Below are 23,061 nucleotides of genomic sequence, written 5' to 3'. Positions count from 1 at the left end.
GAAAAACATTTACCTCTTTAATAGGAGCTCACCAATGAGCGGTGTAATGACCCGCACCTCCGCAACCATCACAAACAATGATTTGACTTGTAGAAGACACGACATTGAGTTATTGAAGGGAATCTCTAGCATCTCTTTCCGCCAATTGTTGTTGGAGTAAGGCAATTTGAGCTAGCAAGACGGAGTTGTCAGAGGATTCTTCTTTACCTTTGAGTGTCACACTTCGGGAATTGATTTATTGTGCCTCATGGACCGCCATAGATTCGATCATGGCATGAGCAATATCGGTGTCAATTTGATCAAACCGCCCATTGTTGGCGGAATCAAGAATCCTTCGGGACTCGGCACAACATCAATTGTAGAATGTTATAGCTAGAAACCAATCATCTAGACCATTATGGGGGCATTGACTTTGTAGCTCTTTGTACCTCTCCCAAGCTTCATATAAGCTCTCAAGAGCATGTTGACGGAATCCGGTGATTTGGCTCCTCAAAGTTTGAGTTTTCTCCAGTGGAAAAAACTTTTGATAGAAAACAAGAGCCAATGTCTCCCAATTGGTGATTCCCATGGCGGTGCGGTCAAGGCTATTGATCCAAAGCTTGGCCTTGTCCTTCAAAGAGAAAGGGAAAAATATTTCTCTTATTTGGGCTTGAGTGACGCCCGTTTGACGGATCATGGAGCAATAATCGCAGAAATTTGCACATGCAAATTGGGATCCTCCAAAGGACTTCCCCCAAATTGCTTCCTCTCCACAAGGCTAATGAGAGCCGATTTGATCTCGAAGTGCGGCGCGATAATTTGAGTAGTTGTGATACCGGCAGGAAGCATGGCCGCGGTGGGCTTTGAGTGATCGTAAAGTTTCATCATCTTTTTAGTAGAAGATGGTGATGGTGATGGTGATGGTGATGGTGATGGAGATGATGAACTTGAAACCTTTTCCTGTTCAAGAACTTTTAGATCGTCTAGGTAAGACTTTCTAGCACTTTTAAGTTGTTCGGGAGAAGCGGCTTCTTTCACTTCTTTCCAAAAACGTCGTCTTCTCCTAAAAGTTTTCTCGGAATCGGAATCCGGTGAAAGTAATTCTCCACTACGAGAGGACCTGGGCATAAGACAACAATTTCTAGAAAATGATAAGTAACGGTCTCAAGGAACAAGTGTTCCTCAAGACAAAAGAAAACAAGATAAAAATCGACAATTCAAAACGCAATAAAACCGTGCTCCCCGGCAACGGCGCCAAAATTTGATAGGCTTATCGTGTACCTATGCAAAGATAATTACCTTAAACACAAATTAATGTAGTAGTAGGGGTCGATCACAAGGAGACGGGAATTGCATTGTGAAATGCTATGGGAAGATTTCTATCAAGATCGATTTCGTTTTGTTTAATTTGTTGTTTGGTTTGTTGATTAACAAAAATTAATATGAAAACTATATGATAAAAGGGAGTCTAGGGGGGTCGGGTCACACATGCAAAGATAATTATATGATTATGATAGACTCGGTATTATTAACATTGTCAATTGTTTAGGCTTAGAGACACCCACCTTACGGTATTAGTGTCAACCATAGACCGGGTCCTAAAGAAACTCTCGTCCATGACTAGGTCGTTCTACTACACATGCTTTGTCAAATTCGATTCCGTGTCTCTCGACTTTTAGAACGAATGAACAAACTTAATTTATGAATAAGGCCTTAAACAAAGATTAAACATTAAGGTGCAAACATGTGATATAAACAATTAGACAATATTATATCAACCTAATTTACCATTTTATATTTGATTTTGCATGGCTTCCCTAGCCCCTAGACTAAAGGAAATTAGCTACTCATAATGCAATGTAAACTATACACTTTGTTGTAAGAAATGCTAAACATGATTTTAGAAATGATATAAACTAAATGATATAACATGAAATGTGAGATTAAACTAAGTGGTAAAATTGAAATGCTAGCAATGTAGTTATGAATACGTAAATAGAAATATAAACTAAATAAACAAGAGTAAGAATTGCCGAAATGGGAACTAGAACTTGAATTATAAAGAGAACCAAATGCTTGAATTAACTTGGAACCAAATGTTTAACATCAACAAAAACTTAACAATATTGAAACTAATTATGAAAACTAATGAGAGAAAATAACGCTTAAGGCTATTGTAAAGTATGAAAGACGTAAGAATCAGATGGAATTGGATGCATACAAGTCCCCTTTATATAGGACTTGGAAGTGAAAAGTAAAGAATCCAAAGACGGCCAACCCCGATTGGGGACAGGTCACCCTGATCGGGGACGTGTGTTTCCAGCCTAATTTCCTTAACTCTCCACTTAATTGCTTGGGGAATCCTATGTTGGTGATTAATTGAGCGATTAATCACCCGGTTAAAACCTTAATTCTTAGCATCCTAGGTATGTTGGAATCTTATGCTTGCCACCTTGATTGGACTTGAATTTGGGCTTGATTTTGGTTAATGACAATATTTGCATTACACACATTAATCCATCAATTGCTGAAGAGTTAAGAACGATAAACACCTAAGAGGGGGAGGGGGTGAATTAGGTGTACCTTTTAAAAATTTTCTCGTTTACTTGGTTAATGACTAACACAAGTAAGATCTATTAAGTACGGGTTTGAGAAACTTAATGGATTGTAAGTTCATTAACGGTACAACAGGTCTATGCAACAGTATGAGAGACTGTTGCACAACACTGGAAGCAAGATTAACGTATAGAAGTAAAATGATAAGAAAACGTGAAAGTAAATAAACAAACAAGACGATGTTTAAAAAAATTGGTTCAGCTCCTACTCCGGAGCCTACGTCCAACCGTTATTTTATTGCTTGTTTAGAAATTTACTCAAACTTAACTAAACCATTACAATGAAAATAACTCGCCAACCTACTCCGGTTTCAATTGCTTAAAGTTATTCCGCTTCAAGACTTTCTCTTGCTCAAAACTACTCCGCTTCAAGACTTATGGTTCTATCTCAACAGTTTACAGAGTCAGAATCTCAGTGGTTCACTTAAGAACATGGAGATTACAATTAAGACCTAAACACGAGAATCAGTGAACATATTCTTTATGCAACAGTGAAGCGAACTGATACTTGGAGATTTTACAGCTTTGAAAAACAATTGAAGACTTTTGAAAAACAGAATACGGTTTTGCAAATGATTGAAGAACAAAGCTTTAAATGCTGAAACGATTTGCAAAGCGTTTACAATGAATGCTCTTTCAAAGTCTTGCAATAAATGATAAATGAAGTGACTATTTATAGAGAAAGGAAGTGTGTAAGAGAAGGGTCTTAACACTTCTTTAATCTAAAATCCATAGGTTTGTAGTATGAATTTTCATTTAAAATTATAAAAGAACAATCAGATTTGTGAGGCTCAAGGTGGCTGCATTTTTCAGAAGCAAATGAGTGTTTTCCATAAAATTTATGGGAACTCACAATTTTGCCACAAATGGAAAAAGCATAAGACCCATTTTTAGCATGGAAAACAACTTGCATTAATAGGATTGACATCTTTAAATTAATTTGCAAGCATATTCTTTTTGTTCGTTTTGTTCTTCAGTTTTGAAATAATGTTCCTCTTGAACATAGAAAATCTTTTTAAAGAATTTCAAACACTTGTGAATTTTTCCGAAAATTCTTCATAAGTTAGTACCAGAAACCTTGGTGCAACAGTCACAGGAACTGTTGCACGGTTTTGCAATCACTTATACTTAAAGAGGATATGTTTAACTATCTCGTTTACAACATTCTTTCTAGACAATGGGCATGCTTGACTTGTCTTTCATCTTGATCATCTTTGAACTTCTTTGATCTATCATTGGATGCTTCAATTTGCTAAACATTTAACTAAGAGGCAAATAATTAAATCACAATGAAACTTGGCATTATCAACCAAGTGTGTTCTAACAAATTCCCCCTTTGATGATGGCAAGTTTTAAATATGTGTGAAGTTCCCCCTAAGCCCATGATGAGTCGTTCTTTGAACCAAATAATAAGAGCATCAAATAAACATGATCAAGGTGAGTGGGGGTCAACATGCTTGGCCTAAGTAGAACATCTAATCATCATAGCTAAGACAATTTCACGGTCAACGTTAGCCAAAGAGTTGTTAGTTAACACATACACATATAATTTAACTACTTCCCCGTCAAGAGAAGGACATAAACATGTTCAAGCAGTACATAATTAAACCAAAGACAAATGTTCAAAACAAGAGAAAAGAAACAGCCCATAATTTGCATAAGAGTTAAAAACAAAGAGCCAAAAGGTTAGGGGGACAAGGGTAGGTACGGATGCCTTAGTCATCATCGGACGCATTACAACCAAGAGCTTGCACACGCTCAATGAGATCTTCATTTATGGTTTTGAGCTCAACAACTTCTTTCTTAAGAGTCTCATTGTCAACAACCAATTTGGACACCATGTTCATAAGCTTGTCCAACTTAGCAAGTACAACACCCATTTCAACAGTTGAGCCAACTGTTGCACCAGATTTAGCTCTGCCCGAGTACTTGCGAGTCAATTTCCCATTGCTAATAGCCAAAGTCATTTGAGAAAGCAAACCCATGGTCATGTCATCACTGAGTTTTTCAATACCGGGGCTACCTTTCATGACTATCTTCCTTTTCATGAAGATAATGGACAACCACATACCATATGGAATCACCGTTTTCTTGTCAAATTTCCCCTTTTGAAGGTCGGGGGCAATCTCATGGATACGGTGAAAGATGAGTTGGGGAAAGTTGATGGGACGGCGTTTGATAATGTGGTGAACAAGAAGCATCTCAAGGAGAGAGCATCGTCCCCTACTGTTATTGCTTGGTAAAATGGCTCGGTGAACAAGGTTAAAGGTGAAACGGTGGGGGGCTTGAAGTTTATGGGCATATATGTTGGTGGGTCCATTTTCATTGTCAGGTCGAAGGGTTCTCACAACCTCACTAGCCATATTTTCATCAACATCACCCCAAGTAGTCTTAGGAAAGGTGGTAAGACCCACGACTTCAACCTCAAGGTAAGAGGCAAGTTGGTCAATGGTCAAGACAAAGGGTTTTTGGTTTATAAATGCCGAGAGAGTTCCTGATGCAACATCAACCTTGACTGTTGCATAGAACTGAATTAACTCCGACACGTAAACCGGAGAGTATTTGTCGAGGAGACTAAACCAACCCTGACCAAAAACAGCAGCTTTGAAGAATGCAAAAGCCGGGGAAGAATCATACCATGTTTTCTTCTATCGTCTACCACTGTGGAAGCAACATGCAAGCATGCCTTGACATAGCTTGAGGGTGTCATCCGGAAGGTCGAGAGAGTTGAGATGAGCAAGAACATCATTTTTGAATGCCTCATCATGAGTGGTGACCATCAACTCCGTGCAAGTATTGAGAGGAATTTTGTCCTCAATGACATCCTCATCTTCCGGTAGAAAGACCACCTCATTTTTCCGTGGGTGCCTCGGCTTTTTAGCCGCCTTTGGTTTTGATTCCTTCTTTCTTTTGATACTGATCTTGGATTTTGCTTTCGGTTTGGTGGGAGTTTCAATGATAATATCATCATCATCACCAAACAACTCGGTGATTTTGATTTGGGATTTTGTTTTGGGGTTTTCAGTGGAGAGAGGGGCAAATTCATCATCGGCAACCTTGTCTTCATTGTTGGGTTCATTTGATTTTTCAATATTGGGAATGAGCTCTTCCTCATGCATGACTTCTTTTTCCGAATTTTGATTTGGAAAATTGATTTTTTCAGTATCTTTCTCACTCACAGTTCCCTTTTCCTTCTCTAGTTCACTTTCTTTTTCTTTTTACTCATCTTTTTCACTCATTTTTTCTTCCTTATTCTTATCACCATTCTTTTCAATTTCATTTTCCTTTTCAACATCTTTTTCACTCTCTTTTTCTGATTCTTTTTCTTCCTTAACCTCATTTTCTTTTTCCTCATCTACAACATCATCAACAACCACATCGTCATCAATCACCTTTTCTTTGTGGATTTTGCTTGCCAATTTTTTGATTGTGGGCTCATCTTCTTCGGAATGAACATCAACATTTGAGTCCAACATCAAGGAGATTGGGGGACTTCGTTTTAGTCCACCACGGCCTCCTCTACCATGGCCTCTTCCTTTTGTAGCCATGGATTTCTTTCGTGCAACACTGGGCTTAACTGTTGGAGGCTTGGTAGGAGACGGGGTGGGTTTGTCGGATTTTTGAATGTTTGCAGCGGATTTGGTGACCATTTTTTGTTGGGCAATGTATTTTGGGTTGAAGGAGTTTCTAAGATTTTGAATTTCTCTACTGATTGGTTTTTTGGGAGCCATTTTGAGGGTGATGGGTTTGACGGTTTATGGAGATAAAAAAGGTTGATTTATTTTGAAATTTGAAGGAAGGTTTGTGGGTAAATGGGAAAATGGGGTTATTGCATGAGAGATTTATTGAGGGACGGTTGGATTTAAAGAGGGAGTGGTTAATAGGTAAGGTGAAGTGTAAATGTGAGAAATGATGGCATAGGGGGCGGCTAGAGTAGGATTAGCTTGATAGGACATAAAGTGATTGTAAGGCTCAATGTAATAATTCTAGTGCAAAGTGTGGAGTTCCAATGCAATTTTTTTCGATACACTTGACATATGATAAATTTGACATTTTTAAACTTGAAAACATGTATACATCTTTTATCTCTAGTCAATCATGTTGGAAAGATAATTTTAACTCGTGTTACATGTCGCCTAACAAACCAATTTCCAACCGAAGTTTTAGGAATTGTTCCCTTTCTAACGGTTTTGTAAAAATGTCCGCAATTTGATTTTCTGTTCTACAAAAGGTTAGACATATATTTCCTTTTTCGACTTGATCTCGTAAAAAATGATGCCTTATATCAATGTGTTTCGTCCTAGAATGTTCTATTGGATTTTTCGAGATGTTAATGGCACTTGTATTATCGCAAAATATGGGAGTAGTTTCGAAAATAAGACCGTAATCACGCAATTGTTGTCGTACCAAAGAATTTTAGCACAACAAAGAGCGACACTTACATATTCACTTTCGGCCGTGGATAGAGCAACGATATTTTGTTTCTTGGATGCCCATGAGATGAGGCACGGTCCTAAGAAGGTGGCAATACCCGAGGTGCTTTTTCTATCCAACGAGCTCCCGCATAATCCGCATCCGAAAATCCTACAAAATCAATGTCATAATGAGTTGGGTACCAAAGATATAAACCTTGCGTTTCAATCAAATACCTAAAAATCTGTTTAACGGCTTTGAAATATGATTCCTTAGGATTTGATTGGAAACGAGCGCATACACACACACTAAATTGTATGTCGGGTCGACTAGCGGTTAAATAAATCAATGAACCGATCATACCTCGATATACCTTTTCACTAACACTCTTACCATTTTCGTCTTTGTCAAGATTAAGCTTGGCAATCATAGGTGTAGGCATAGGATTCGAGCTAGTTAACCCAAACTTACTTATCATTTCCTTTAAGTACTTTTGTTGGTGGATCATGGTTCCTTTTTCATTTTGCTTAATTTGGAGACCAAGGAAGAATCCAAGTTCTCCCATCATTCTCATTTCAAACTCAGAAGTCATAAGATCCGAAAAGTACTTATAAAGAGTGTTGTTAGTTGCACCAAAAATAATGTCATCGACATATACTTGCACAAGCAACGGTTCCTCTGACTGTGACTTGATAAACAATGTTTTATCGACCGAACCACGTAGAAAACCATTTTCTAACAGGAATTTTGAAAGTCTATCATACCAAGCTTGGGGAGCCTGTTTTAAACCATAAAGTGCTTTGTCAAGTTTAAATACGTGATTAGGGAACTCATTGTTTATAAAGCCCGGAGGTTGTTCGACAAAAACTTCTTCTTCAAGATAGCCATTTAAGAAAGCGGTTTTAACATCCATTTGAAAAAGTTTTATGCTAATATGAGATGCAAAAGCTATGAGCATTCGTATGGCTTCAAGCCTAGCTACTGGTGCAAAGGTTTCATCGTAGTCAATCCCCTCTTGTTGATTAAACCCTTGTACCACTAGTCTAGCTTTATTCCTTACGATTTCTCCAACATCATCGAGCTTATTGCGATAGACCCATCTCGTACCAATTACAGTACGTTGAGATGGTCTAGGGACCAGATGCCATACCTTGTTCCTCTCAAATTGCTCCAATTCTTCTTGCATAGCCGTGACCCAATATTTGTCGGTTAATGCCATTGTGATATTAATGGGTTCAATTTGTGATATGAATGCTTCAAAAGCACAGTGGTTTTGGAGTGATGATCTGGTTTTGATTCCAGAGGTAAGGTCGCTGGTTAGATTTGATAAGGGATAGGAACCTCGATGCTTCCATTTCTTTGGAAAAAGAGTGTTAGAGGCCTCGTTTGTTTCGTTTGGTTCTGATGCAACAGTGGCAGAGACTGTTGCATGGGGAATATTTTGTGAGGGTGTTTGTGGATTGATTTCAATTTGGTTAGTGGTTGGTTTACTGCACTCCTCATTCCCCCTGGATGAGCTAGCTCCATTTTGAGATGAGGGAGGGTTAATTCCCCCTGGATTTTGGCCAGCCTCCTCAAGCAACAGTGGCTCCAACTGTTGCTCAGCTTCTTCCACTACTTGATCCATGTCATGACGTATCATTCCAATTTCGAAGTCATCGTCTTCCTCATCATCTTCTTCATCATTAACCTGAGTGTTTGAAACAAAGAGACTAGATTCGTCAAATATTACATGAACGTTTCCTCCATTTTCATGGTTCTCTTGTTATACACTTTGTAAGCTTTACTATGATCGGAATAACCAACAAAAACACCTTCATCACTACGAGCATCAAATTTGCCTAGGCCGTCTTTTCCATTATTGTGTACAAAGCATTTACTACCAAAGCATTTTAAGTGTGAGATGTTAGGTTTTCTTCCTCGTAGTAACTCATAAGGAGTTTTCTTAATGATTTTTCTAATCATGACACGATTGTCGATATAACAACATGTGTTAACGGCTTCGGCCCAAAAGTTTCTTGGCAATTTAGAGCTAATGAGCATGATCCTAGCCATATTTTCAAGAGTTCGATTCATTCGTTCCACAACCCCATTTTGTTGAGGGGTTCTTGCGGCCGGAAAATTGTGGCTAATACCATGCTCATTGCAATAAGACTCAAATGATAAATTCTCAAATTCGGTTCCATGGTCGGATCTCAAGGAGACAAGTTTATAACCAAATTTGTTTTGGACCTTTTTAACCCAAATTAAGAATTCATCAAAAGTTTGATCTTTAGAACTTAAGAAGAGAAGCCAAACAAATCTTGTAAAATCATCAACAATGACACAAATATAGCGACTTCCACATCTACTAACAATACGCATAGGTCCACATAAGTCTATGTGAATGAGTTCAAGAGGTAAGGAAGTGCTAACAATCTTTTTGGATTTAAAGGAGCATTTTACTTGTTTACCTTTAACACAATCATCACCAAGTGATTTAAATTCAAATTTGATGTTAGGAATGCTATCAACTAGATCAAGTCTCTTAAGGGTATTAAGTGTTTTAGCATTTACATGACCAAGTCGTTTATGCCAAAGCCAAGGGTCATTCTTTTGAACACTCATGCATGATAGTGTTTGACTCGACAATGAATATAAGTTAGTCATGTAAACATCTTTGACACGTTTATCTTAAAGAATGAGTTCTCTAATTTTTCCATCAATTATTCTACATTCACTAGCAAGAAATTCAACGATGTTACCTCGATCACACAATTGTGATATGCTTAGAAGATTGTGTTTTAAACCTTTGACAAGCAACACTTTGTCGACACATAGTGACTTTGACTTACCAACTTTTCCAATACCAATGATTTCACCTCGTTTGTTGTCACCAAAAGTCACCATGCCACCATCGTAGGCTTCTAGCGAAAGGAATTGGCTTTCATCTCCCGTCATGTGACGAGAGCATCCACTGTCTAAATACCAATTGCTGCTGTCTTTTGCTAATGCCTATAAGAAATCAAACGTTTAGTTTAGGAACCCAAACAAGTTTGGGTTCCTTCGTGACAATAACTTTCTTGACTTCTTTCTTTTTAATCCAAACATGTTTAGCCACTTTAGTGCTTCTTTCTAAGTCAAGGACTCTCTTTTCACAACCATTGAACTCATGACCAGTTTTTCCACAGTAATTGCAAATAATGTACTCAGGAAGGCCAGCATACTTTCTTCTTCGAAAATCTGTCACGCTTGGGTCTTAGTTTCGAGTGCAACAGTGCGTGGAACTGTTGCATTTGAAACCAAGTCCAGCATTTTTTGCACGGTTTTCATATTCTTGAGATTGTTTTAGAAGAAACTCCAAAACATTTTGACTTCCTTCCCATTTCAAATAGAACATCTTAGCCTCATCTAGCTCTTTGGTTAGTTTTTCAATTTTAGCAAGATGATTAAGATTTAGTTGACCTACTTTGTCGAAAGCATGTTTAGTATGTCTTACTTCATCACTAAGCAATAAGCCAATTTGCTCAAGTTGCTTGTTATCTCTTTTGCACAAGGTGAGATCAGCTAGCAGAGAGTCACGTTCTTTAGTTAGTGAGGACATATGTTTTGTGAGAGTCTCAATTTCCTTAATAGACTCAGATGCAACAGTTGCATCATCTGTTGCATGGATTTGTTCAGCCTTTTTCAGAGTTTCAATTTGAACAAGAAGATCATCATTTGATTTTTGCACTCGATCTAAAGCACTTTTAACATGACTTGACTCATCATTTAACATTTCATCAATTTTGACAAGATCCCCTTTTTCACTTTGACATGTTGCAAGATCAATCAAAAGTTGGTCACGTTCTTTGGTTAGTGAGGACACAGTTTTGTCGAAGGACTCTTCTCCTTTGTTAGACACAGATGCAACATTGCAGTGATCTGTTGCATGTATTTCATCAACCCTTTTAGCAAGAAACAGATTCTGTTTTTGGAGTTTTTTAATCTCCTTCTCAAGATTCGATGATGAACTAGGTTGATCTACCTCATTTAGACATTCTTTTAAACCAACATTTTCTTCGGCTATGTCTTCAATTTCAGTTTGCATAGCCTCTAATTTATCGCTTTGGACACGACACTTATCAATGAATTGGTCTAGGAGATGACAAATTTTGTCTTTAGAGAAAGATCGAACCTTTTTCTTGAGCTTATTTACCTCAATGTCAGAATCTGAATCTGAGTCCACGGAGTGAGCCATAAGACATTTGACACTTTCTTTCTTTGTCGACTTTGGAACATCATTGCTTAACTGAGATGAGATGCTAAGTTTGGCATCCAATTCTTCCTCAAGGACATCGTCCTCGTCGGAATAAGACATTCCCCAAATGGCAGTCATTACTTTGATTTTGTATTCTCTTTTAGCAAACTCACGCTTTTCTTTAGATTTAATATCGTTCCACTTTGGACATTCTTTGATTTGGTGACTTTTGTCACCGCATTTGAAGCAACCAACAGTGGAAGTAGACTTTCTTTTGGGAAAGCGTCGTTTGCAAGTATAGTTATTAGACCTTTGTGAGTTTCGACCATTAATCATGCCAACAATGTTTTTAGTGAACATTGCAAACTCGTCATCTTCATCCTTCTCATCACTTGAGAGAGCATAGAGAGCAAGTCCTTTCCCTTTAGAGCTTTCACCGGATCGCTTCATGAGAGTTAACTCATGAGCCATGAGTGAGCCCATAAGTTCATCAAGGGATAGCAAGGAGAGGTCTTTAGCTTCCTCAATAGCCGTAACCTTCGGTTGCCATTTTTCAGATAGGCAACGAAGGATTTTACGGACTAAATCCTCGGATTTGAAGTTTCTACCTAGACTCTTGAGGTCATTAACAATACTAGAGAAACGAGAAGACAAACTATTAATTGACTCATCTCTTTCCATGTTGAACATCTCATATTGTTGCATGAGAAGATCAACACGGTACTTTTTTACTTGTGACGTTCCCTCATAAGCAATATTTAGGGTGTCCCAAATTTCTTTTGCCGAGTCACATCCGGATATCCAGTTAATCTCTTGTTCACCGATGCCATATTGAAGGATGGACATGGCTTTAGAGTTTTTCTCGACTTTCCTATAATCGGCCTCAACATATTTGTCCTCACTTTTGAGAGACTTAGTGCCATCGGCATTAGTCACCTCAATTTTGAGGGGACCATTTTGAATGATCAACCAACATTCGTAGTCCGCACTTTTGACATAGTGCTCCATGTGATGTTTCCACCGGGCATAGTTTTCTCCCTTAAAGATGGGATACTTAGTGTGTTTTGAATCGTCCATAACTATGGGATCAACTCCTTGGTGTTAACCAATATCAAGAGCACAAGGCTCTGATACCAATTGAAGAGTTAAGAACGATAAACACCTAAGAGGGGGAGGGGGTGAATTAGGTGTACCTTTTAAAAATTTTCTCGTTTACTGGGTTAATGACTAACACAAGTAAGATCTATTAAGTACGGGTTTGAGAAACTTAATGGATTGTAAGTTCACAAACGGTACAACAGGTCCATGCAACGGTATGAGAGACTGTTGCACAGCACTGGAAGCGAGATTAATGTATAAAAGTAAAATGATAAGAAAACGTGAAAGTAAATAAACAAACAAGACGATGCTTAAAAAATTGGTTCGGCTCCTACTCTGGAGCCTACGTCCAACCGTTATTTTATTGTTTGTTTATAAATTTACTCAAACTTAACTAAACCATTACAATGAAAATAACTCGCCAACCTACTCCGGTTGCAATTGCTTAAAGCTACTCCGCTTCAAGACTTTCTCTTGCTCAAAGCTACTCCGCTTCAAGACTTAAGGTTCTATCTCAACGGTTTACAGAGTCAGAATCTCAGTGGTTTACTTAAGAACATGGAGATTACAATTAAGACCTAAACACAAGAATCATTTAACATATTCTTTATGCAACAGTGAAGCGAACTGATACTTGGAGATTTTACAGCTTTGAAAAACAATTGAAGACTTTTGAAAAACAGAAAACGGTTTTGTAAATGATTGAAGAACAAAGCTTTAAATGCTGAAAAGATTTGCAAAGTGTTTACAATGAATGCTCTTTCAAAGTCTTGCAATAAATGATAAATGAAGTGGCTATTTATAGAGAAAGGAAGTGTGTAACAGAAGGGTCTTAACACTTCTTTAATCTAAAATCCATAGGTTTGTAGTATGCATTTGCATTTAAAATTATAAAAGAACAATCAGATTTGTGAGGCTCAAGGTGGCTGCATTTTTCAGAAGCAAAGGAGTGTTTTCCATAAAATTTATGGGAACTCACAATTTTGCCACAAATAGAAAAAGCATAAGACCCATTTTTACATGGAAAACAACTTGCATTAATAGGATTGAAATCTTTAAATTAATTTGCAAGCATATTCTTTTTGTTCTTTTTGTTCTTCAGTTTTGAAATAATGTTCCTCTTGAACATAGAAAAGCTTTTTAAAGAATTTCAACCACTTGTGAATTTTTCCGAAAATTCTCCATACGTTAGTACCAGAAACCTTGGTGCAACAGTCACAGGAATTGTTGCACGGTTTTGCAATCACTTATACTTAAAGAGGATATGTTTAACTACCTCGTTTACAACATTCTTTCTAGACAATAGGCATGCTTGACTTATCTTTCATCTTGATCATCTTTGAACTTCTTTGATTTATCATTGGATGCTTCAATTTGCTAAACATTTAACTAAGAGGCAAACAATTAAATCACAATGAAACTTGGCATCATCAACCAAGTGTGTTCTAACAATTTCTCCATGCAAAACCCATGCAAATACTCCATACTAGTCCAATCTTGTGCTCTTACTTAGCCATATAATTCTAGTAGCTCATCTCGTAATATTTTAGCTCCAAAAAGCTTAAGTATCCTACAAAATATGTGAAAACAAGCAATTGCAACTAGAATAACAAATATTAGCTCAAAACACTATGATAAGTGCTAAATGACATGTAAAATGGAGCTAATAAAGGGGGTAAAACAATATAAATTATGCACTTATCAATGAGAAGATACAACTAAGGATTTAGTATTAGTGGGTTACGAGGACGTAACCTTTATCTTAAGAGGAGTAGGATGCGACAAAGAGAGTTTGATGGTTGTATACGTTGTAGTAGATTTGAAAGTTTGAGTCTTGGTGGAGAATAAAGGATGGATTTGTATTGTGGTTGATATTGTTAAAAGGTCATGGCCGTGCTTGTAGCAGTGTGAAGTCTAAGAGTGTGAGAACATTTCGATAGTGTTGACAGTTGGGTGATGATGTTTATGAGTTTGATAGTGTTGACAGTTGGATGATGATGTTATGAGTGGGAGTAAACTTCGAGGATGAAGTTCCTTTTAAGGGTGGTAGAATGTAATGTTCTGCTTGATGTTTATGAGTGTCTTGATATTGGATTTTCTAGTGGATAATATGTTAGTGAAACAGAGCTAGCGGCATTGGTGGATGGTAGTTGGTAGTGTATGGAGTTACTGTCGAGAGAGACTATAATGTAGTTGATACGATATCGTGAGCCATGTTGTGGAGGTAGGCATAGTTGGTGGAGTTGGTGTTAAGAGTTCATGTTTTATAGGTTGGGGTTTTGTTTTGAGTTCTTAGTTGCGTTGTGGTGTCTTGATCGAGTTAGTATGTTTGTTTTGAGTATGGGTTGAATTTTGGGGACGAAATTCTTTTTAAGGAGGGAAGACTGTAATACTACGGTTTTCTATGTCTACGGGTACTCTATCGAGTGGGGCTTACTCTGTCGAGTAAGTATGTTTTTACGCAAAACAGTAGTCTGCCTGTTGGGTACTCAATTGAGTACGTGTGACACTCGATCGAGTAGGGGGTACTCGATTGGGTAAGTCACTTACTCGATCGAGTAAGTGAGTCTTATGGGTTATTTTGTCGGGTTTTGTTAGCAATGCGAGAAAGATATAAAAACATAAGTCGTCAGTTTCTTTTCACCTTTACCCTGACCTAAATTCATAAGAGATAAAAACAAGTTACGTTACTTCTTCTTCTTCGCATTGCTATCAAATCCCAAGGCTTGAGTCGTCGGAATTCAGTGTTCTTTACGCCGTTGAGTCAGTAGCTTTGAGGGTAATATCCTAGTATAATTTTTATGTTGTTTCATCAATTTTGGTTAAAACCTAATTGGGTAGATTTGGGAGTTTTGGGTGTTTGATTGGCTTAGTAGTAATTGCACGATTGTATATGTGTTTATAGGAGGAGATTTCGTAGAAGAGCATTTTTTATTAGCTGCTTGTGACGGTCTTGTGAATGCTTATTCCAGGTAGGATTTCCTACTCAGTTATTGGTTACATATGTGTTGGTTGATTGATTGTTGGTGGTTGTTGATTAATAACATTTGTGTATATCGTATTGGAATTGGTGATTGTGATTCTGTAGTTGGTTGTGATTTTTTATCTATGGTTCGCGAGGTGCGTCCTCGGCTGAGTGGAGTCACTTGCAGGAGTGGCTTCATGCCCTTGAATCTCCCTATGAGGAACCCGCCATATAGGGGATATGCACATTAAGAAACATGGGTTATCACTCGGATGAGATGAGCGGAGCTTAGGTGGGAACGGCTGCGGTACCCCACTGGTGGTGAGGATTACTGGTTGTGGCCATAATCTGGCTGGACTAGACCTTCAAGATAGTCAGGTGATTGGTGATGTGACGGAGTTGGGTGATTGTGTATATTAATGATATTGTTTTATCTTATGTTGTGTAATCAGTAACTGACCTCGTTTAAATGTTTTGAAAACTGTGACGATCCATTCAGTGGTGGTGAACAGTTATTGAGCAGGTATGATTTGGATGTGCAAGGGATAGCTGGGCATGTGTCACCACGAGTCTATTAGAAGTCTTCCGTTGTTATGTCGAACATTGTATTTTCATTAGTTAGTTTTGGTTTTGGAACGGCTGTATCATACTTTACAGTTTTGGGGTTTTGATGTATTCACTTAAACTATTTTATTAAAGTACAATCTTTTATGGTCTATTTGATATTCATTGCCTCGGGTAACCGAGATAGTAGCACTTCCATGCATTAAGTGGTGCTGGTAAGGCACTTGGGGTATGGGGGTGTTACGATGGCAGGTTCCCCATCCGTCCACACAAATGGTTCTGCATGCATCCACGTGTCTTCAAAAAGTAGAGGGTAAGTCAACACCAAACTGGAGGGTATCAATGGAGTGACAATTTTTTTGATCAGATGGAGTTTTTTGACCAGTAGCTGATGAGTGTGTGATGTCTTTAGATAGTTCAGCGGTAAACATTAATCTCTGCCTTGTGTTCACTAAGTTGGTTCCTACTTATAGCGTACACGTAATACTCTAGTATGTGAAGTTAGCTACTCTAGTAATAACTTCTAGGATTTAAAGTATTCGCTCTTTGTCTATTTGATCTTTTCTAATGTTCACTAAATCTACAGACCTTACTGTCCTGTCCTTAAGCACATTTGATCAGCAATTGTTGGAACAAATTTTACTCATAATGATGAACTATGTTCTTTCTGTTTGATGAGTCCAAATTACTTAGGCTCCGTTTGACAAGATATTTCAAGTACCTGATTTGGTCAAAGTAGCTTATTTGACCAAAATTCCAGGTACCTTATTTTTTTGTAATCGTTTGGCAAGTGACTTATTTAACCAAATAAGCTACCTGAAATGAAATGCTACCTAGAGTAGCATTTGAGATTTCATATACCTGATTTGATTCGATTTCCCCTTTTTACCCCTTAAATCTATACTATTAAATAATTATCATATCCTTTTACATCATTTTATCAAAATCAGTTACCTTTTCTGTCAGTTTGCTGAACATTTTTTTTTATATAATCAGCTACCTAATTTTTAGCTAGCTTATCAGTTACCTTTTTAAGTTTCGGTTGGCTTTTCAGTTTTTAGCTATCTTTTCAGGTTTAAGTTACCTTTTCTGTTAGTTTTACCAAATAGAGCCTTAGTACCATTTTGCCAAATTAGGGCACCACGCTCGGTTGATAACAAGCTTACATGGCCATTCTTCTTACAAAATATTGTATTGAGTTATCCCCTTTGTGTAGATAAGACAAGTCTAAGGAATCACAAAGTGTTTGTTTTTACCTACTCAAGTGGATAATATTTGACCCGTCACAAGTTTGTGACGGATATGACCGTCACAAATGAGAATTTGTGAAATAAATTATCAGTAATTTTCTAATAACACTAATCGTATTCACAAGTTAGTATTTAGTATTCTGTAAGTGTGATGACAACTACAAGGCAACCATGTCTACTATTTAAGCAATAATATTTGATGTTGCTCGCCTTCCCTCAAATAGTCAAATTATATTACTATTCAATGAAAATGAAGCACCATACCACGTTCTATTTTTATATGTTCAAATTATTTAAGCTAACCGTTTAGTCAAATTGGAGCTCCACGTCCGGTAGGGCACAGAGCAACAACTAGTTAATAAAGTACTTTCTCCATTCAACTCACTCTACCATATTTCCATTTCCATCCATTCAATTAAACTCTACCACTTTCCAAAAAAAGCCTAAAAAATGACACTTATATCCTCATTATAATCTCTTATTTACACCAAATGCCACTACTTGGCCCACACAACTTTACACTCAAATCCCTCCTTAATTCTAATCTGGCCCAATTAACAATCCTAACCCAATCCACACTCACTAATCCTTCCCTCCAAATTATACTAACCTAACCCACTATATCCCTTTACCCATTCAAAAAAAAATCCACAATAATTCCCCTAATTCAATCCCCTAACACCAACTACTCCTCTCCCATATCTCTCTCAATTTCCTCTAGAATCTTCACAAACCCTAAAATCATCCTCTCTTTTCCTCTCTCTAATTCCGCCTCCATCAAGCTCCTCTCTCTCACCATTTTTATTCTTACTTGCTAGATCTCCTATTTTTTCCATTTACATTTAACATATCTTCATCCTTTTTCAAATATCCTCCTTATTCTTAATCTTTCGTTGTGTGTTTTTCTTAAATCTTCATGGCACCTCCTCATTCCAACTGTGGTCAGGAATGTCTTCAATGCGTTCTTGACTGGTATCGGCTTGGCTCATCAAAAAATGAAGAAGATGATGATGAAAAGGATGAATCTGGACCTGAGTCACCTCCTCTTAACAAGGTTGTTCCTGATTCTCTAGACCCTTATGATTTAGGGACTTGGGTTGATGAAACTCAGTTCGATGATGGTTTCTTGTGTGTTTGTGAGTCCTCTGAGAAGCCTGGTATTCGTCCTGTGGTTAAAGCGGGTTGTGGATCTGGTGAGCCAAAAACACCATGCACAAAGTATTTAAACGCTTATTTGAAGAGAATGGAAGAAAAGCGGAGAAAGTGTCCTGATAAAGTGAAAAAGGCGGTTGAATATAAGGAGGATAAGTCGCCATCACCAAGCACAAAGAAATTCGAAGCTGCTGGGATTTAACTGCTGTTAGGAATATGTTGTAGGATTTGTGTGTGTTTCTGTACTTTTGTTTGCATTCTGTTTTCATATTGTTATTGTTTACGGTTCATTTTGTTGTTTTGATATATTTATTGTGTTTATAGTTTAGTCTTGTTCGTTTCACGTCACAATTTTTTGAATTAATGTTGTGTTTTAGTTACTGTTATTACAATGGAAGATTTAATATTGGTTGAAATTAGGTTTGATGTTATTGTTATTATTTATACTTGAATGTCGTTCGTATGACAAGTTTGTTGTGTTTACAGTTCAGTCTTGTTGGTTTCAGTTCACAATTATTTGGTCTAATGTTGTGTTTATGTATGTCTGCTTGCTTACAATAATTTATTCTACTTTGTAGTACTGAATTTCCATGAACCTCAATGAATGGTCTTTACTGGACTCAGATGGTCTTGTTGTTTGGGGTGAGTTGATTGTTATTTTTTATTGCTAATTTATTGTTGCTCAATGATGAAAAAACCTTAATGGTTTGAGAGCACTTACATTTTTGATACAGTTGAATGGTAAGTGGCCATTAAGTTTAAGTATTTAAGCCACCAACATGGTTTTTTACAAATGAATAGGTGTGTATGCTCCAATGTTGTTAGGATCAGGATTCTACCTTGAATCGATGGAGTGGGTAGGATCTAATCGTAGAATCATAAGATTCTACAAACACTAAATATGGTTTTTTATTTGGTAAAAATATATAATTGAGGATCAAAACACTTATTTATACCCAAAATATTGATAATTAATGAGTTTAGTATCATTTCATGAACATGTTTCTACGAATTACATGAAATTTGGATTTTACGTTGTTTTTATATAAAAATATATTTTAATATGTTCACTATGGAGTCGGATCGTAGAATCGTAAGATCGTAGAATCGTATTATGATTCTACCTCTAGAAAATTTCAAATAAATAGGATCGTAAGATTCTACAAACATGATAGAATCGTAGGATCCGGGATCGTTCAAGCATTTTTGGATCGTAAAATCGTAGAATCATAGGATCGAATCAGGATTTTGACAACAATGGTATGCTCATCTATTTCAATAGCAGTTTGGGAGCTTTATAATAACTGTTCCTTAATGGTTTGAGAGCTATATTTGATGTTGCCGTACTCTTTACTATTATTATTTGACGAGCATGGTCTATCTTCATTGTGTGTTTGTAGGAGGCTTGAATACTTTACACAACTCAATGATGAGGACAATAAGGCCTGAGAGTTGATGCTCAATGATGGATTTACCTTAATGGTATGAGAGCAGTTGGTATGGTATTATGGTGGAGTTGAATGAAGGAAGTATACGTATAGGTTACTGGCCATTAAATTAAAGTAGTTAAGCCACCACATGGTCTACCATTGAATGGGTGTGTGTGCTCAACAATATAAATTGCGGTATGAGTGCTCAATGATGACTGTTCCTTACTGGTTTGAGAGCTTTATTTATTGTTGCCTTACTCATTACTGTTATTATTTAATGAGCATTGTCTACCTTCATTGTGTGTGTGTGTAGGAGGCTTGACTACTTGACACGACTCAATGATGAAGGCACACTAAGCCTGAGAGTTGATGTCTGTCTGTTCATTTCTGTATGCATATTTCATTGCATTTTTCTGATTTGTCTATGCTTTTTGCAACTGAACATTGCATAAATATGAGAGAAAATTACAAATAACCACCACGTATTTGCGTATTTTTATAAATAACCACCATGTATTTGCACTTTTACAAATAACCCCCAAGCTCTTATCTAAACTCCCCAATCACCACCGAATATCTGCCCCGACACTCTTTTTTTCTGATTTCCCGACTCGTTAAGTAACGTTGTCATAATATGCCCATTATACCCCTCCTCTAATACTCCCAAACACACCAATGTCATTGGCTTCTTTGTAAAAATCATTAGCAATACTCTCTAACTTGTGAAACACCCTAAATCCCAAAATTGTTGAAGCTCTCTCTATATCTCTCATCTTCTCTAACTTCATCACTAACCGAATTAAGATTATAAGTTTTGTTTTCCTGAAATATGTTGTTTTTGTCAACCTTAAATCTTCTCATGTTTCTTATCATCACATTAATGTGGTTTGTATTGCTAGAATTAATTGGAAATATTGGGAAGGTATCACCCGCAAAAGTTCTCTTATCATATCTATGTAAGCTTTGGCCTTTTCAACATACATTGAGCAAATGAAAGCAATTAGCTAAAATGAACCGAATTAACAAAACTCGGTGATGTCAATGACCAAGGTGGTGGTTGCAGTGCTGCCACGGAATCTTCATCGGCAGCGATTGTATGTTTAATGGACTCGGCGATGCTCGGAGTTGCAGCTCGGTGCTTCGACCATGGTGGTCGAGTATCGAGTTGGTGCGAGGTTTACTGATGTGTGTCGAGCAGGTTGGTGATTGTGAGATAAGGTGTGGCGGGTTCGGTGTTGAATCGATGCTGTTGGCTCCAGTAGATATACGTGAGCCACGATGGCTTGCTGAAATATGGTGTGTAAAGGTTGATTGATTATGGTCTATGAAAGATGCAAGATTGAAAGTTGAACATTAACTTGATGGGTGATTTGGTATTTTTGGCAATTTGGGGATATAGGAATTCTTAAGTTTGGGAGTAATGGGGGAAGGGTATTATGGGCATTTTACGTAAAACATTACTTAACGAGTCGGGGAATAAGAAAAACAAGTGTCGGGCAGATATACGGTGGTGATTGGGGAGTTTAGATAAAAATTTGGGGGTTATTTGTAAAATTGCAAATACATGGTGGTTATTTGTAAAAATACGCAAATATGTGGTGGTTATTTGTAATTTTTCCTAAATATGATCTTGAAATTGAACTTTGAACTGAACTTAAAATTGAACATTGCATTTGACATTTTATTTCAATTAAAACTGAAGTTTAATGTTCATTTGAAACCGAAGTTTCAAATGAACATTAAACTGAACATTACATTCAAATAAACTGAAGTGTAATGTTCATTTGAAACTGATGTTTCAAATGAACATTAAACTGGACATTACATCACTTCAATTGACATTGCATTACATTCCATTTGTCTTAATAACTTAACCTTCTACATTGTACCCTAATGCATCAATATGTTTGAGATGCTTCTATCACTCAAGCTGAACCTTTCTGCTGCCTCTCTGATAGCACCAAATCCAAGCTTCCCATCATTAGTTTTTTGAAGCAAGTAGATGTCAACTTCAGTCCTCAGTTCCTCTGTCATACATTTAAACACCATTGCTGTGAAGTTGAAGTTTATTGAAGAAGGTTGTGTAATTTGAAGAAGAAAAGCCGTGTAAATTATTGCTAACTTCGGAATTTTTTTTTTTTTTTTTGGATTCTTGTAAATTATGGAGCTGTAAAGTTTTTTTTTTTATTCCTTTGTTATTGAATGAGTTTGTAATTTAAGGAGAGGATTTGGTGTGCTTTGTGTGTGTATGTATAGCTGTTTGTACTTTGAGTTGAACTTTTTTTGGGGGGAAAATAAATCCCAAAAGTTTTGGTGGGCTTTTTGAAGTCTTAAATTTTTTGGTGGGAAGTTTAGTGTATAATCCCATTGTTAATTGCCCCACAATTTCTGGTTAAATAAAGCATCAAACACACTTCCAATTGTACTTTTATTAGTTCTTTATTTTTGTCTTAAAACTTGAGCTTTTTGTACTATGGTAGATTGGAGTTGAATGGAGAAAGTAGAAGTTATTGTCAAAAGTTGTCTATCTTTTAAATATCCCACAAAGCCTCAAAATGTTAGAGACGACCTTGATTCGAGTAGTTATAATTTGGCTTTTTTTATGCTACAAGTTTTATTAAACACCCTCATTTCATAAATCTTAGATTTGCTACTGGCACACACAATCACTAAGTCTTCAACATTTAGAAAGTAGCTACCAATCAGATTGGGGGTTGGGGGGGGGGGGATATTTATACGACACTTTTATTTATTTCAACTTTTACAAATTTGAACACAATAGAAGTATGTGATTATGGAAGCACATCTCATATGGTCGATTGGTTATTATAAGGTCACATGTCCAAATCTAAGGAGTAACATATCCTTTAAGATCTTAAATGGTTGCACGAGTAAGCCTCTTGTAAAATCGTTTTACAATCATCAATCAATACATATATATAAAACAGGAACTTTCGAGCGATATTAGAGAGTCCAACTTTTTTAGAATTTCTAACAAGAGCAGATTTCGAAACTAATTTCCCAACTTTTTTTTAGAATTTCTAATAAGAATAGATTTCGAAACTAATTTCCAAACTTTTTTTAGAATTTATAAGAAGAATAGATTTCGAAACAAATTTAATAAAATTATACTAATAAAAGTAGATTTATCAATATTTTAAATATCCTAATATAAGTAGATTTAATTTATTTTAGTAAAACTATTCTAATATAAGTAGATGATACTCAAAATCTCTCTCTCTCTCTCTCTCTCTCTCTCTCTCTCTCTCTCTCTCTCTCTCTCTCTCTCTCTCTCTCTCTCTCTCTATATATATATATATATATATATATATATATATATATATATATATAGAGTAAGGATCATCAAAGTCCCCTT

The 23,061-nt window shown here is 36.8% G+C and overlaps 1 non-coding gene across 1 annotated transcript; it reads left to right on the top strand.

Annotated features, from left to right (window-relative positions):
* The first annotated feature begins 389 nt into the window (after positions 1-389).
* Positions 390-498, top strand: LOC141644766 (small nucleolar RNA R71). Its single transcript, XR_012544374.1, has one exon. It is a non-coding gene; the product is annotated as a small nucleolar RNA R71 (small nucleolar RNA).
* The last annotated feature ends 22,563 nt before the right edge of the window (positions 499-23,061 follow it).

The sequence above is a fragment of the Silene latifolia genome, chromosome 2 (genome assembly GCF_048544455.1).
Source record: "Silene latifolia isolate original U9 population chromosome 2, ASM4854445v1, whole genome shotgun sequence".
NCBI lineage: Eukaryota > Viridiplantae > Streptophyta > Magnoliopsida > Caryophyllales > Caryophyllaceae > Silene > Silene latifolia.
Note: the sequence above shows the minus strand (reverse complement) of the source record. Positions and strands in the feature narration are given on the sequence as shown.